The sequence below is a fragment of the Vipera berus genome (genome assembly GCF_964194415.1).
Source record: "Vipera berus genome assembly, chromosome: 1".
Taxonomy (NCBI): domain Eukaryota; kingdom Metazoa; phylum Chordata; class Lepidosauria; order Squamata; family Viperidae; genus Vipera; species Vipera berus.
In genome coordinates this window covers 123,249,715-123,267,663 of record NC_138202.1, presented here as the reverse complement: position 1 = coordinate 123,267,663, position 17,949 = coordinate 123,249,715, and the positions used below count along the sequence as shown (strand labels likewise).

Sequence of the window (17,949 nt, the reverse complement as noted above, 5' to 3'; positions counted from 1 at the left end):
GAAGCTCATGAAAAGGGGTTCTACAAGATAATAATTTACAAGGCGAAGAAGAAGCAATAAGGGGGTATATGTTATTTTTAACACTTAAGTCTTAAAAAAAACACACCTAACTTTTGATTTAAAGTACAAGAAGTGTTCTAATAAATTTGATGTATACAGATTATCAGAAGGAAAAACTGCTTGTTTTAGTTTAGGAAAGAAAATATGTCAGGAGCAAACAATCTGACTCACATGTAGAGTTCAATCTAACTACTTCATTATTCTATGCCTATTTCACAAGAATCTCCCCAGACTGGTAGCTTTCACCTGGGAAAAACTTTGATAAGGTCCATAGGCATTTGGAGGGAGGGGTGTCAGACCTTGCCCTCTTGTATTTACATAAGGAGTCCAGGCTAATTCCCCTCTTGAATCCTTCTCCTGTGTAGGACAGTTGCTCTCCAACAAAATCTTATTAATGGACTTCATATTATGACTGAAGAAGATAAGTAGAGTTTCTTAACTTCCTTCATTTATAAGCCATTTGGAATATTGCAGAAATAGATCAAAACATACTACAGTATTTCCAAAAGCCTTCTTAATCTACGTCATCTTCTTAGTCATAAGAAAAAAATATTAAAGGAGGAAGTGGGTCTAGGAAAAACAAAATCATTAGTTTCTCACCATCTATAGATAATCTTTTTTTTCCAGAAGAAATCAACTCTAATCCATGCTTATCAGCATACCGTATAATGCAAATATTTTTTGTGCAGAACTAAGTTATGTATTTCCAGGAGACAAGATCGGCTTCTTTTCAAATTTCAGACTCTGTGTGATGCTGTAGCAATGACAACCCAAAAGAGCACAGACAAGCTGGGTTATATTCTTCACAGTTAGGTAACGTTTTATAAGAACAAATGAACCTGGTTGGTCAATGGAGAAAAAGGAGACATTAGGTATCAGGACAGTCCCAAAGACCAGAATCAATCTGTTTCATTATTCACGGTAACATACATATTAATCCATCTGAGAAGTTTTTTCACCTCTCCAACATCCTATGCAAGTCAGATCAATTTTATCAAACATCCGAGTGACAGATGAGCATCTTGCTCTGTGCCTTTAAGGGAGAAGGCAAAGCCCTGGGCACGCTAAGCTGCTGTGAGCTTTTGTGTGTGTGCAATGCAATTACTGCGTCAGTAGCAGTTTCAAGTACCAACAGGATGAGGTGGTAGGGCAAACTCAGGATACTTGAAAGAGAAGCCATCATGCTATCTCAGGGCATAGAGACACTTTGACACAATACTCACCCAAGCTGGGATTCTCTGTCCACTGGTAAGAGTTTTAATGCAAAGACTGGTGCATTTAGGCAACAGAGGGACTTTTGCTGCAGTGCTGTCTAAAAAAGGAAAGCGGGAGATCAGGGAAAAATAAGTGCTTGAAGACAAATCAGGGCAGTGAACCTTACGTTCCTAAAATAAGAGATGCTGAGCAAGAGTATGCATGGAGGGATTTCAGTCTAATTCTCTCTCTCTCTCTCTCTCTATATATATATATATATAGAGAGAGAGAGAGAGAATGTGTATATACATACACAGTTTGGTTAAGGAAAAGAACTTTGCATGTCTTCAGAGGCACGAATTTCTTTCATTTTCTATGGTTTAGTTATAGCGCAGAAAAAAAGATTCTGGAAATGTAAATCAAAGCTGGGAGAGGGAAGTTAAGGCTAATCATGAACTTAAGAACCTGTGTGTAAGTATAATTACAGATGCAAATCTCAAGTGTACCAAATGTTTACATGCAGATGGAAGAGTGTGCTGTGAGTCTTGGGTTAGAGTAGGATGTCATACATCTCTGCTGCACGTCTGATTGGATTTTTGATTCTCAAGGACAATACTGGATAAACCAAAGCTGCAGTTATATATTTGGAGAGGTTAAATCATTTCTTGAAAGTATATCCTTTCTAACATCTGAGCATTAGAATTTCAAAAACGGAGAGACAATGAAGCACTCTGTAAAGGAACAGGGTCAGTTTATTTAATTTTTTTTAAAATACTGCAAAGAATTGGACAACCATCCCTCTGAAGAACTGTTTGGCTACATTCTTGTTCTGCTTGTATTTATGCATTTTGTATGTGCATGCATATATTTGATATTCTAGTAAAGTGGAAAATAAGTCTTGATTCTTACCCACTCGCCCACCACAAAACCTTCCTGAGAGTTTTATATTTTAAAAAAATGTTCTAGTTGCTAATCGTAACATCATTTTGCATGTTCCTACAAGTTTAAAGAAATTAGACCTTAAGCAGAAAAGAAATGGGTGATGATAATAGGAAATGTTTTGTGATAGTAAAAAGTAAAATAAACAAAGGAGATTTAATTTTATTATTTGTTGAGGCTGCCCAACTCCAAGAACGGTCTTTGAATTTTCCTTGAGAATTCAGTTTATATATTCAAGGAAAGAGACTTAATGAGAGTTGTTTTTTAAAGGTGAATGGTGATGTATAAACAACAGCTAGGATTTTCAAAGAAAGTGTTGTTCTTTGATATAGCAGTTGAGGAACTTCTAAACCCTACCCCAATCCCGGGTATCTTTAGCACTTCATTCCCAAATCTCTTGAAAACTGTAAACTCCCACTTCTGTCTAAAGAGCGAACTCTTAGTTTTACTTTCTAAAATCTTTAGAGATTTTTAAGGTTCAGTTTAACTTAATGATTAACATCAGAAGAATTGTCGATTTAGTTGGCCACTTCTACTGTTAGCATTTAACCTAACAATAACCCTGAGTAACCCTTGTTCTCATTGTATAGGCGGTAGACTGCTCATTTATGTAGATATGACGATAAGTATCACCCTTTAGTTTGTATCCTTCAGATTTATTGTGCAGTGGAGGGATGTTTTCAGGATGCTGAACATTTTCTAATACCTTCTAATATTTTTCTGACCTTTTTGTTGGGAGACTGCCTTGTGAATGGACATAGTATGATCCACAGCTCCACCAAAGATCAACGCAGCCATGGGTGCTGTGGCAGTTTCTATTCCCTCAGACACTCTTGGAGAGCAACTCTATAACATTTTTCAAAACTGGGCACCATGTTTCTGTAGAGCTTTTTAATTAGGCATATTCCCAAATCGCTCTTGCCAAAATTCCATTTCATTCAACCAAGTTTCTATTTTCTGTCACTGACATATACTTTTCACTGCAATGTCAGCACTATGGTGCAATAATTCAAAATGTGGCTGTAACTTAGCTTCCTTTTAGTGTCATTAGAAAAGCAAAAAAGCAATATATTTCTACTTTTACTTAAATGAATTTTTATTCAAGGCCTTTCCCTATTAATTACAGTCTTAGACCTTATATTTACATCAGCAGAAAATCATATCGATTTGATATTTCTGTTCCCATTGCCAATCCCCACCGTGCCTCAGCAGCCTATATTTCAAGTCATTACAGACACCTGACTTCACTCCAAAGTAAAGGGTGAGAAAACCAAACAAGTTTGACACATCTGGAATGAAACTGGAATAAGAGGGAAAAGATACCGTACTTTATACTCAGTAAAGTGAAGGATGACTTAAAGCTAGCTAAATTTGTGGGCTGGGGGCAAAGTAAAAGCAACATCATCAGAAATGGCAGTAAAAAAAGTAGGGACTGGCCATATACAGCTCATGAACATTAATAGATCAATAATGTTAGGTTTTTAGATGCTATATGATTCTATGGCTGCATCTCTGTGGCATGGCAAACCAAATTATGACTATTTCAATCTGGTCTCACAGAACAAGCAGGCAAACATGTGAGTGGCTGGTTTGTGATTTACTGGGGTGTATCTAATTTTGCTGCAACACATAGACACCATTGTTCTGGAAGCAGCTCAACAAAGTAGCTTTTAGGTTCTTCAGAAATAATAATAATAATAAAAACAATAATAATAATAATAATAATAATAATAATAATAATAATAATAATAATAATAATAATAATAATAATAATAATGAAGAAGAAGAAGAAGAAGAAGAAGAAGAAGAAGAAGAAGAAGAAGAAGAAGAAGAAGAAGAAGAAGAAGAAGAAGAAGAAGAAGAAGAAGAAGAAGAAGAAGAAGAAGAAGAAGAAGAAGAAGAAGAAGTTGGAAGGGACCTTGGAGGTCATCAAGTCCAACCCCCTGCTCAGGCAGGAAACCTTATACCATTTCAGGCAAATGGCTGTCCAGTCTCTTCTTAAAAACCTCCAGTGTTGGAGCATTCACCACCTCTGGAGGCAGGTTGTTCCACTGGTTAATTGTTCTAACTGTCAGGAAGTTTCTCCTTAGTTCTAGGTTGCTTCTCTCCTTGACTAGTTTCCATCCGTTGCTTCTTGTCCTGCTTTCAGGTGCTTTGGAAAATAGCTTGACTCCCTCTTCTTTGTGGCAGCCCCTTAGATATTGGAACACTGCTATCATGTCACCCCTCACTCTTCCCTTCGTTAAACTACACATACCCAATTCCAGCAACCGTTGGATCATCAGTAAGAGGGTCAGCAACCCCAAAAACTATATAGATTGGTAGGGGTTTAACAGAAATTGTTACATGCTGCAAAGCAGCTTTCAAAATATATCTGAAGTATATCCTATCATGATCCACTGCCAAACCCAACATATGCAAGATCAGGTGGCATACACTCCTCCCCTTTCCTGTGTATCCACAGAGGCAGCAAGCAGGTCATTCTTGTGGGACTGAGATGAGATATTATATTTCACTCCCCCCCCCCCCCAGAGAGGAACTAAATATACACTCTGGCAATTCAACCTAGCATACATTTCCTTCAGCTTGTAGGGAAGCTTAATGTGAGACACATTAGAGAAAAGCCCAATTTTATATCCATGAGGGTATATATCTTATAAGTCTGAATATGTTTTGAGAGTCAACCCTTAAGAAATGATCTTTTTACATTTGGGGGGTGAGGGAATCTCTTCTCTTATTCCACAGAAAATCAGAGAGGGATCCAGCTGTTTTGCAGTAGTAAAGTGTATTGACTGCTCAGAGATGCAAAATCCTATTCATTACCTCCTTAGGGAATATGACTGCTCCTTTACTTCTTTCCCCTGGACGAAGAGGTGGGGCGGTTGCTGAACAATGATGTGATTTACTCATGAAAGCTGCCTGTATTTTGTGAATGGATTTTTGAGGACCCCCCCCCCACTCCCAGAGCACTTCCAAAGGCTGCTGCCATAAAGGAACATACACCCAGCTTATGATAACAAGCTCAATATTTTCTGCTATCATAAAACTTTTACCAAAGTAGTAGAAAACCTGCTGCAAACTCAAAGGTTTTGTATAGAAAGCAGCCGTAGGAGCTTATGCTGGCAGACAATCTGAAGAGCCAAAACTGCCAAGAAAAGTACATTTCCATTCCAGAGTCACGGGTAAGCCAAAAATTGCACATAGACAGGTAGAAGCATCCATTGTTATTTGGTACAAAAAGCCATTTACAAAGTCTTTTTCATATCCCTATCAATTTGACTAGTCGGCTGAGCCATGCTTTTTTCCTTCCTCTTTTCCTTCTTTCAGGTGGGTGGCTTGACTCCTCTTCTTCATTTGTGATGTGTGGTGGACTCAGAGTCTAGTTTAGTTCAGGTTCTGGATCAACTGACTCAACCGACACCTGGATCTTCTCTGGAGTGCTCCCTTCAAGTAATTACAGTAGTGCAGGTTGAGGGTCAGTTTGATCAAGCTCTTCACCTTCTGAATCAGAAGGACTCAGATTGATACTTAACAATCTGGCACCTAAAGTAATGATTTTCTGTTTGCCTAGCAGTAGGGCTGATTGTGAGGGTTATGATCTTCATGTCACGATGCCCTGAGCATCATAGGAAAAGGTAGAAGGAAAATCTATAATAGGCAGAAGTAGCAATTTGTTCAGAAACAAGGTTGCCATATTAATAATTTGAATTTATTGTCCTGTCCCATCTCCAAAAGAATTTAAGATCACTTAAACATGAGTCAGGAGCGTGTGGCAGCAGCCAAAAAAGCTAATACAATCCTTGGTTGTATAAACAGAGGCATATTGTAGAATCAAAATCATGTGAAGTATTAGTACCACTTTATAAAGCCTTAGTAAGGCTACATCTGGAATACTGCATCCAGTTTTGGTCACCACATTACAAAAAAGATGTTGAGACTTTGGAAAAAGTGCAAAGAAGAGCAACTAAGATGATTAAAGACCTGGAGACTAAAACATATGAAGAAAGGTTGCAGGATTTGGGAATGGCCAGTCTAGAGAAAAGAAGGACTGGGAGGGACATGATAGCAGTGTTGGCTCAGGAATTCTGGGAGTTGAAGTCCATGAGTCGTAAAAGAGCCAAGGTTGCCTACCCCTGGCCTAGACAATACATATAAGAATTGGTTGGCCAAATTTCCTTCATAATAAAAAATAATGTTGCTAGAGCGAGCAGATGAAAAAGTAAGGCTGATTTTCTTTCTCTTTTTAATAGTGAAGTAGGAGTTATCAATATGGCCAATATTGGAATGATAATGAAAGTCTACTTGCCAAAGAGTTCCACTAAAGGACCTTTTCTCATGTTACTAAGGAGTACATTCCCTCAAAAAATGTGTCCAGCCCTCATTCTTTCTATTTTTCAAGGTTTGCCCCCTGAGTCAGGCCTTTTAGGTTTGAACAAATGATTTTAAATCCTTCACAATGTTTTAAGTACGTTATTATGTCGTGGGCTCTGATGAGCAGGAATGGAGACACGAAGTTGAATACAGAGAAACTCATTCTTTATTTAAGTTGAAACTGTACTGAGGACTTGGAGTCACCCTGCTACAATATATAGCCAGACCCTCTGGTAGCAACCAATTGGATTGAACCCATGTTTGCAGGACCGGAGACGTCCTGTCTGGGTTGCTGGAGAACCATTAGTTCTCCAGCAACGCACGTGGTGCTATTCCAAAAGCCCATTGAATCCAGTAAGTCTTAAGGAGTTTAATGACTGCAGCTAGTGAGATCTACAAATATATTTGTATATTGGATTGGGTACAGTAGGTGATGGTAGGAAAGAGTTTTTTCCCCTCACAATTTAGCCTTGTCTCTTTATCTGTTTGGGCAATCACCCTATGTAGACATAAATGCCTAGTTTATAAATGGAAGGTGCCAATGTAGAGAAATGAAATAGGCTTTTATCAAAATATTAATAGGAACCAGGTCAGACATGTTGGAACATACATTTATTTTCTGGTTATTTTCCAACTCATAGAGATAGCCCTATTAAGCCTCCCATGGTCAGATCAGCCCAACATTTCCATACAATTCTGACTGCTTTACTTTAAAAAGAATTGAAACAAATTGAAGAGAATACAGAGAAGGCTAGTGACAATTATCAGTAAGCTGGAAACCAAGCTCTAAGAAGAGGGAATGAAGAGAGCAGATGTGTTTAATCTTGAGAGAAGAATGAATTGAAAAGTGATACTGTACTGTGACACTATTCAGGATCACATACAAAAACGCTGCAGACAGTTCTCTATTATTGTAAAACGCAGGATGATAAATTCTAACTGGATGTATTCATGCAGAAATTAGCTTGTAATGTGTCACAAATACTATAATTTAGATTCCTGCACTCAGAGAAGGATTGGCCTAAAAAGTGCGTTCTACTTCTGTGATTTTATGAAATGGTTGTTAGATAAGAACTTCAGAGCTTACTGGATATTGCCAATTAAATAATGAAACAAGAGTTCTGGAATCCAATGTAATAAAGTAGTACAAATCTGTACTAAAATTCCAGTTACCATTAGTATTGTTATTTAGGACCTGCTTATATCTAAGCAAAGTACAAGACTTATTTTTCATAGAACAGTAGTTCATATGGTTGATAGGAATTGCAGAATTACTGTAGTGAAGGTGTGAATTCAGTTGGGCTATTAGTGCCTAGTGATAATGTAAAGAAATTTCTACTGTATTGCTTAGTGTGAGTAAATTAGACCTAAAGGGCTCTTTAGACTATATGCTTAGCATACCCTTCCCTTTCAGCGAAGCAGAGTGAGCCAATTTGTACTGTATCAGGTAACAGAGGTAATGAGTCTGAAAGCAGTAAGAAAGTACTGGAGGGTACAGCCATGACTGCCGTTCATCCTGTTCTGTGTCCTCTTCATGGCCTCCTGGCTTCAAATTTGGTCAGATATTCTGCCCCGATACTACAGTGTTAGTAAAATTTGTCTGCTTGTCAATGCAGTATAACTACAAAGAGATAAAATAACGTCTCAGTGAACATGCTTGCCAGCAGTTACAATTTACCCCCAATTTCTGTAGGTAGTAGTACAATGTCACAACATTACACATCACTTTATTTTACAACATAGTCTGTAAGATATGCTGGGGATTTGTGTTGTCTGGAGGAACGCCTTGGAGTTCCAGTCACTTTGTGGTCTACCAGCTTACCCGGTGGGCTGGGTAGACCCATGTCCCCTTGTGCTCCGTTGTCCAGGGGAGTTGAATTGCTCCGGCTGGCCTCTCCAGGTTGGCCCACCCCAGAGTCCGACTGTTTAGCAGAGTAGGCACAGCAGTCGCTGAGATTCGGCTGGTTTACCTGGTCAGGGGTCCCATGTTGCACTTCTGAGCTGCCATGTTCCTCCTCTGAATAAAGTTCCACTGAGAAAGGAAAACCTTGGTGGTTCTGGTGTGGGCTGGTTTGGGTGCCAGCTTGAGGACTTCGGGAAGGACTTGTGCCATAGTCCTCACTTAGTGACCATTCTGGAAACCTCTTCCTAAGTTGGTCAATGTGTCTTCTGACCAGTCGCCCTCCCTCCAACCCCACTTTATAAGATAGGGGTCTGGATTCTTTGATCACCTGACCAGGAACCCACAAGTTTCCAGGCCCATAGTTCCTGGCCCAAACCCAATTACCTATTTGCAGCCCCCTCGGGGGTTTTGGTTTAGAGGCTTCGGATGCCACTCTGTCTGGATGCAACCTGTCCAGTTTAGTAATTAAGCGCCTTCCCCACCGAAGCTCAGCAGGACTTTTACCTGTAGCTGTGCAGGGTGTAGAGTGTTGACAGAGCAAGAAATCTGCCAGTCTATGATGCCAGGCACCTGTGATGATGCGCTTGAGCGCCCCCTTTGTTGTCCTCACCATACATTCAGCTTGTCCATTCGAAGAGGGGTGAAATGGTGCAGACGTAGCATGTCTGATGAGATTAGCTCTGAGAAAAGCCTGAAACTCAGCAGCAGTGAATTGAGCCCCATTATCAGAAACCAAAACATTAGGCAACCCGTGTGTTGCAAAGAGTTTTCTCAGCACCTGGATGGTCCTAGCAGTAGTCATATTAGGGACTGGAACTACTTCCAGCCATTTTGAGTGGCTATCCACTACTACCATAAAAAGCTGTCCTTGAAAAGGCCCAGCGTAGTCTATATGAACCCTGGACCAGGGTGTATGTGTTTCCTCCCACCTATGAAGTGGGGCCTGAGGCATTTCAGGCCTAGACCTCTGGCAGGTATAGCAACCATGGACTTGATCCTCCACAGCCTTATCCAGGCCAGGCCACCAAAGGTAGCTTCTAGCCAAGGCTTTCATCCGTACAATGCCTGGATGGCCTTCATGTAAGGAATGTAAGACTCTGTCCCTCAATGATGTGGGAATAATGACTCTGTTACCCCTTAATATGCAGCCCTTATGTGCAGACAATTCATGTCTCCTGACAAAATAACTTTGGAAATCAGGGCCTGGACTTTTTTCCAACCAGCCCATGTATACCCATGACAGTACTCTGCTCAGAATTTTATCTGTGGCAGTCTCAGCAGCACTATCCCCAGCATGGAGGGGAAACTCAGGCAAGTCCTGAATGGACAATATTTTAGCAGCAGGAGCTGGATCAGGATCCATTAGTGGCAGTGGTAGTCTGCTGAGGCCATCTGCATGGCCCATTTCCTTCCCAGGTTTGTGAATTAACTTAAATTTGTATGCAGACAAAAATATAGACCATCTCAGCATTCTTGGAGATAGTATGTGGAGAGTTTGCTTATCTGTTGTGAATAAGCCCAAAAGGGGTTTGTGGTCAATGTAGACAGTGAAATCCCTGCCATATAAATAATCATGAAATTTTTTGACTTCAGCCACTATGGCTAAGGCTTCTTTATCAATCTGTGCATAATTATGCTCAGCAGCAGATAAGGTTCTAGAATAGAATGCAATAGGAACTTGTTTCCCATTCTTCTCTATGTGGCTTAAGACTGCCGCCACCCCATAGGGAGATGCATCACATGCAAGACATACAGGTTTAGACTCAATGTAATTAGTTACAGTGGACTTTTCTGAAAGAAGGGCCTTAAGATCCTGGAAACGTTTTTCATGTAAGTCAGTCCATTTCCAAGGGGCTTTTTTATCAAGTAGCCTGTGGAGGGGCTCAGCTATTGCAGCCTTATGAGGTAGAAATGTGTGATAAAAATTCAGGAGGCCCAAAAATGCTTGCAGCTCTGCTTTTGATTTTGGCCTAGGAGCCATTTTGGTGGCCTTAACCTTTGACTCAGCGGGGTGAATCCCACTAGCATCGATACAGAACCCCAAGAATTCCGTTGATGAAACCCCAATACTACATTTGTTTTTCTTTGAGGCCTGCATCGCGGAGCCTTTGTAACACAGCCCTGAGCCTGTTGGCCAATACTTCTGGGGAAATCCCAGCAATGAGAACATCATCAAAATAAGGACAGACACCCTGTATACCTTTAAGTGTGCGCTCCATAATCCCTTGGAAAATACCCAGTGCAATGCTGACTCCAAACTGCAAGTGTTTGACTTTGAATGCCCCTCTATGAGTTACTATTGTTTGAGCCGTGGCTGTGGCCTCATCTACCGGCAGTTGCTGATACGCCTACGTTAAATCAAGTTTAGCAAAAATGGTTCCCCCTTGCAAAGAGGCTAGAATTTGGTCAGAAATTCTGCCCCGATACTACAGTGTTAGTAAAATTTGTCTGCTGACTTTTTTATACATGAAGTGTTGATGACATCTTGTATCAGGAAGCAGCAGAATTTTGTGGCTTACCTTGACTTGGAGTAATGCATTTATTTTAATTGGAGTGGCAACCATATTAATGAAAGGAAGTTATAATTGTGCCATTTAGAAATGTATCATTTTTATTTTTGATGTGATTGTGTTAGCCTCTTTTAAAAAGGTCTCTATTAATCCATCATAAATTGCATGGTACACCAGCTTGCAGGTGTAAAGGAAATCAAACCACCGTATTTCTTTTGAGTCTTGTTTTGGTCAACTTAAAGAAAGTATCTTCTAATAGCCAGATTGTAACCATAGGCTATTCTTCTACATTAGATACTGCTAATGATTCCAGTAAGCTTCAGAATCTGATGGCCTCTTTAAAGCTAATATGTTTATTATATCATAGGTTTTTATATATTCTATTGTAATTATTGTGCAATATTCCTAAACAGTAAGAACAATGGAACCAATTTAGCCAGAAATATGGTAAGCTACAATTGTTCTGTTAGTAGCCAAATGCACACACAGTATATGTAAAATGTATATACCATGGCTGATGTAATTACAAAACTCTTGGCAGCTCACAAGAAAAAAAAAGAATACTAAATAAAGTAAAATAAAACATAGACCTAAAATAAACAAAACGCAAAACCTAAATTTGGCACCCAGACCTTAGAGCTGGATCTGATGCCTACCTCGTTCCTTCTATATAATTATATACTCTATACCCATATTCAGCTAGAGAAAAAAATGGGTGCATATAATAAATGAATAAATTGTGCATACACATGCACATATGCATAGTGGAGGTACTGTCATGGTGAGGCCCAAGAGATCTTGGATGCAGAAAGTACAGTTATTAATAGTAGCAGAATAGCCATTGTTAATGATGAAACAGAAATCCTGGTATTCATAAGATCAGTGCTTTTTTTGTAAAAGAAAAAGGTGCCGGAACTCACACATGTCATACAACCCACCTTGCCTACCCTACAGGGTTCCATCCAAAAAAGGTGCCGGAACTCTGTTCTGAGCGTTCTATGAGAAAAAAAGCCCTGCATAAGATGATTAATTTTATAGAATGATCCTTTAAAAACATCACACAGAGGGCAGAAATAAAGTTCCTGGTATTTGCAAATTGTACAATAAGTTTGAGAGACTCAGTCATGTTAGTTTCTTGCAGCAAAAACAAGCCTTTTGATACCTTGAAGAATACCAAATTTATTACTGCATAAGTATCCTACACTATACTCTACTTGATGAAAGTAAAACACTGCCAAGAACTTTTGTATAAGAAATAGACTGCCTAAAATATTATAAACGACCAAATGTAATTTGAACAAGGCAGAAATCACAGGGAATCCCATTTTGAATTGATCTCCTTCCTATTTATTTTCACTTCTTTATGTCTGAATGATAGTTAGCTGAATTATAGACTGGAGTATTTTAGTGAATTACTGGATTGTTTTGCAATCATCAACTATGTTTTTATCCCAACTGTTTATAATAAGAAAAAGGTATCTGTCTGTTTGTCTGTCCATCCATCCTCTTTCTATCCATCATCCATCTATCCATCCATCCACTCCCCCACCCAGGGCTTTTTTTGTCATAGAATGCCTAGAATAGAGTTCCAGCACCTTTTTTGGATGGAACCTTGTAGGGTAGGCAAGGCGGGTTGTATGACATGTGTGAGTTCCGGTACCTTTTTTTTTTTTTACAAAAAAAGCATGGCCACCCATCCTTTTCTGTAGGCTACTGTATTAGAATCTGTGGAATGTAGTAGCTCAGCTACACCAGGTCATTTTTGCCACTGAAGAAACAATGTCCATTTGACTATGCTCCAGGGCAGGCCACTCATTCAATTTGATGGGCTTCTTTGGCAAAATATTATGCAGATCCCAGACCTCTAGAGCAGTGTTTCTCAATCTTGGCAACTTGAAGATGTGTGGACTTCAACACCCAAAATTCTCCAACCAACATGGCTGGCTAGGGAATTCTAGGAATTGAAATTCACATATTTTCCCAAAATTGACTGCTGCTCTAGAGTCTACCCTTGCCTGTGCAAGTTCACCATGTACATTAATGGTTAGGTACAGTATGTGTGTGTTTGAGTGAGTGAGAAACAGCATGTAAAAGTGCTCACTTTGCACTTGTACCTGGCCAGGTTCAAATCCTTTTCAGGTCTTTTGCTAGGATGTCCATAACCGTGAGGGCTTGATTTTGTAATAGGAAGAAATGAGCTTAGATGAAATTATAATTTCTGAAAGTACTGCATGTATTTTGAGAGGTCGTGCCAAAAAGAAACAACCATTTGTTCCAAAAGCTAGGAGCTCTTCCCAGAAATCTACCACATCACTCCATTAAATGCATACCACGTGATGTTTCTTAACCTAAATTCTTGCCTCCGAGCAGGTACAAAACATTAGAAAGAGCATTAAAGAGGAACAGTGATGGTTTTAAGGAAGGAATAACATTTAAGCATGTCTTTTACTTCCAGAAATAGAATGCCATTTTTCTCCACTTCTACTGTCAATTAAGAAAAGGAGCATTCAGTTGGGATAGATTAAAGTATAAAGATGCTTGATAATTTAGCACTGCAGACAGCTGACTCCCTTGTATAACTTGGAATGATAGATGTGTGCCCAGATTTGTTCTCCATGGATGGTCATTGAAATCTAATCTTGCTTCTGTTATACAGGTAGTTCTGAACTTACAACCACAATTGAGCCCAAAACTTCAGTTTTCGCAATTGTTACCATAGTATCATGGTTGTTAAGTGAATCTGGCACCCCAATGACTTTGCTTGACAGAACGTCTCAAAAAGTGATCACATGACCCTGGGACATTGCAAGCATCATAAATAAGAACCAGTTGACCATGGGGATGTTGCAACGATTGTTAAGTGTGAAAAATGGTCAAGAGGTCACTTTTCAGTGCGGTTGTAACTTCGAATGGTCACTAAACGAACCGTTGTAAGTCGAGTATTGTAACTGATTCTTTGATGGGCTTATTTGCACATACATGCAGGTTGAGTGCTCACAACAATCATATCCCAAGAGATCCCAGTTTCTAAAGCAAGAATAGGATTTGTGGCTTTTAAAGTAGGCTGAATCACAACTGCTTGCCTCCTGGTTGGAGCGCCTGGAGATGTATTTTGCATTTTAGTAGTATTCAGGCCAAAGAAACAAGTAGTGCTTGCTTTCTCATGCTACATGTCCGCTCAGACTGCTTGATCCCCTTGACTGACTTCTTTAGGGGGGGGGGGGAATTGATAATCTGCACCAAATCCTCTTCTTTGAAAATTAAAACAAAATTGAGAAATTTCGACTCTCTTTAAGGGGATCATAAAAGTCATTGTGAGAGGACAGATTCTTTGGTAATTTTGCTTTAAGGGATGTTACTTGGGTTTTATATCAATATTTAACGGAATATCTCTTCACTTTTTCTTTAAATTTCTGTTGTTTGATTCTGTAAAACTACCATTAAAAAAGCATCAGTGGTATAAAGAGATATGTAAAATCATCCCACTTCTGCCTTTTCTAAGATCCCTAACAGTAATCTTCCAATTCCTTCAACTGTTCTTCAAATTTTAGTTTCCAGTCCTCTAAACATTTTTGCTGCTCTTTTCTGCAGTTTTTCCACAGTCTCAACATCTTTTTTATATTGTGGTGACCAAAACTGGATGCAATATTCCAAGTGTGGTCTTACCAAGGCATTATATAGTGCTACTAACACTTTACGTGATTTTGATTCCATCCCTCTGTTAATGTAGCCCAGGATTACATTGTTTTTTTTGGTGGCAGCAGCACACTGCTGGCTCATATTTAAGTGATTGTCTGAGTGAACTCAGGAGAAAGATTCTGCAATTTTCTTCACAGCCTCTCCTCTGTACCTATGATCTGACAGGTATTTTTTTGAGGACATGTCTAATACTCTTCTGATACATTGCAAACAAGTTCAAAGATAGCCTGGCTGATGAGTCATAGGCATGAAAAAAATCATGGGATGACACAGTAAAGTTCTCTCTTGATGTACCTGCTCCAGATGATCCCCCCCCCCCCGGTCCTGATGCTGTGACTGTCAGATTTTTGTTTCAGAAATAGCACCTCCCCATTCAGAGCTACACAAGGAGCCTAACAAGTGATTAAATCTGTACTTTTTTCAATTAATTTTTATTAAAGAAGTTTTATATAATGTGTAAAACAATAATTTAAAGAAAAGTAAAAATAAAAAGTGATAAGTAAATAAAAGAGGAAAGAAAAAGAAACAAAGAAATGGCTTCTGATCTTTATATTTTGATCGTTTATATTTTATTCTCTTGCTAAGGTTACATCATTGCTCCCTTCTTTCCATATTCTATCCTGTATAATAATCAGATCCATAAATCACATGTGGTTTTTTTTATTTCAGCAAAAAGTCCATAAGGGATTTCCAGTTATTGACAACTGTAATTGTTGTCTTTCCTCTGGTCAAGTAAGTTGATTTTGCCATCTCTGCAAATTCTGTCATCTTCACCAACCATTCCTTTGTTGTGGGTATTTCAGCATCTTTCTATCTTTGTGCTTATAATGTAATTGGAGGGAGGGAAGCAAAACCACCAATTGCTTTCTTTAGTCTGTCAGTTCAACTTCTGTTGCCAGATGCATTCCTGTGACAGACTAGAAATCGGCAATGAGGTGGTTGCAATTTGTACCCATTCAAGGAGTGGGATACAGCACTTTATTGTGCTCTGAAGCAGAGTCCTAAAAGTATTGTCTTGAAATTCCCCCTGGATGCATTATCTTCAGCACAACAGGCACTTTGGATATTCAGCATTGATTTTCTTTGTATAGAAGCCCTATTTTACCTGTGTGATGGTAAAAATAATATTAGAAAACCTTTCTCCAGTGTGATGGCCACACTGGAGAAAGTTTCCAAATGAATGTCTTCCAAACATTTTGGGACTACAGATCTCAGAATTTTCAGCCAGTGTTGGCTAATTATTTTAGGAACTGTAATGTCAATACATGTGCAGGATAGCCAATTTGGAAAGGGTCGCTTAAGAACAGTTGGTGATGGGGTAACAACAAATGAGTCATCAGGCATTAACATTGCTGCAAAATGTCCTCCCTTTTTGCTCTCTCTCTCTCTCTCTCTCTCTCTCTCTCTCTCTCTCTCTCTCTCTCTCTCTCTCTCTCTCTCTCTCTCTCTCTCTCTCTCTCACACACACACACACACACACACACACACACACACAGAAACTTTTTTCCACCACAAAATAATGTCTACCCTTAAATAATAATGTTTAATCCAGCCAGTAGCACCCAGCTCTATTTTATTACATAAGATACAATACAATACAGTATTCTTTATTGGTCAAGTGTGATTGGACAAACAAGGAATTTATCTCTGGTGCAGAAACTCTCAGTGAACATACAAAAACTAAGTAATATAATCATAAGATACCAATAGTAGAAGGTAATAGGAAAGATGAGAAGGAGAATAGTAATACAGCCCTACTCCATGGATGAATATCCTTAGACATAAGACAGTGCTGTGGGAATTAGATGTTCACAGAGTGATGCAGAAATTATGATCATGCCTTGAATTTAAAACACCTTTATTTATTTATTACTTAAATAAATTTATATGGTTACCCACCTTGCACACAGTGACTCCAGGTGGCGTACAACATTAAACAATGCTTTACTCAGGTGTTAGAGCTGGAAAACAGATTTGTATGCCAGGAATATAGAAGCACTTGTAAATCATGCAGCGCTGTTATGGATATAGAAAAATGGTATCAGTTGTGTGTTTATAACAGTATGACCTAATAAATACTGTTAACAGAAAAGTAAGCACCCATGAGACCATTAGATTTAAGATCTAAAATTACCTAGCCATTCCATTCAAACAGCTTCTATTATCTGAAAGCTTCATAATCTTCCTCAACAGCCTCTGGAGGCTACTGCTAAACACAGGAATTTGTAATAGGACAGTTGTAATTACTGAATTATAATTAATAACTGAAAGAATAATCTGTGTGAATTTATAGTTAGCTGGACATTTTGAGCTTCGGTTTGGTTTAGTTTTGGGTTGATGCTATTTAATGAATGATGTCGTTTGTTTAAAAAAAATAGTATTTGCAGCCTTTTTTATACATTTTCAAAGAATCAATTTACATGTTTATTTGTCCTCATGATGGAACTGATCCTATCTTGGGAACTTTTTGTTGCTTGGAATAGTAAAACTTATATACCGTATATACTTGAGTATAAGCCGACTCGAGTATAAGCCGAGACCCCCAATTTCACCCCCAAAAACTGGAAAAAGTTATTGACTCGAGTATAAGCCGATCCGCCGTTCTGCAAGCCTCTGCCGCCAGCAGAGGCTCGATCCGCCATTTTGCAAGCCTGAATACACAGGAATACCCTGTGTGGCCGCGGCTCTCGGGGAAGCCCTGGCTGTCCGCTTCCTCGCTCCACGCTGCCATTCGGGGCCCGCGCGTTCCCCGGGCAAATCGCGGCGCCCAGCAGGCGAGGAAACACGCCCGCTCCAGTCGCCCCCCCTTCCCTCAGGAGACGTGAAGCAAGTGACCGCCCGGAGCTTACCGAGGACTTGCGCGCGGCCGAGGCTTCGGTGCTTCCAGGATCGCGCGCGCCTCTCCCAAGCCGCCGCCGTCCGGAGACCTGCCGACGTTTGGGGAGGTTTGGGCGCCTCCCCAAACCTCCCCAAACGTCGGCAGGTCTCCGTTCCTCCGCGCAGACCTGCCGACGTTTGGGGAGGTTTGGGCGCCTCCCCAAACCTCCCCAAACGTCGGCAGGTCTCCGTTCCTCCGCGCAGACCTGCCGACGTTTGGGGAGGTTTGGGCGCCTCCCCAAACCTCCCCAAACGTCGGCAGGTCTCCGTTCCTCCTGCCGACGTTTGGGGAGGTTTGGGCGCCTCCCCAAACGTCGGCAGGTCTCCGTTCCTCCGCGCAGACCTGCCGACGTTTGGGGAGGTTTGGGCGCCTCCCCAAACCTCCCCAAACGTCGG

General features: G+C 40.0%; 1 protein-coding gene across 1 annotated transcript in view; it reads left to right on the top strand.

Moving 5' to 3' along the window:
- Positions 1-1,208: 1,208 nt before the first annotated feature.
- The window catches only part of PLCD4 (phospholipase C delta 4), a gene marked incomplete at its 3' end in the record, with an annotated part of 45,151 nt that continues 28,410 nt past the window's right edge, over positions 1,209-17,949 (top strand). The window contains exons 1-2 of the mRNA XM_081338157.1: positions 1,209-1,308; positions 15,346-15,408. The remainder of the gene's footprint in view (positions 1,309-15,345; positions 15,409-17,949) is intronic.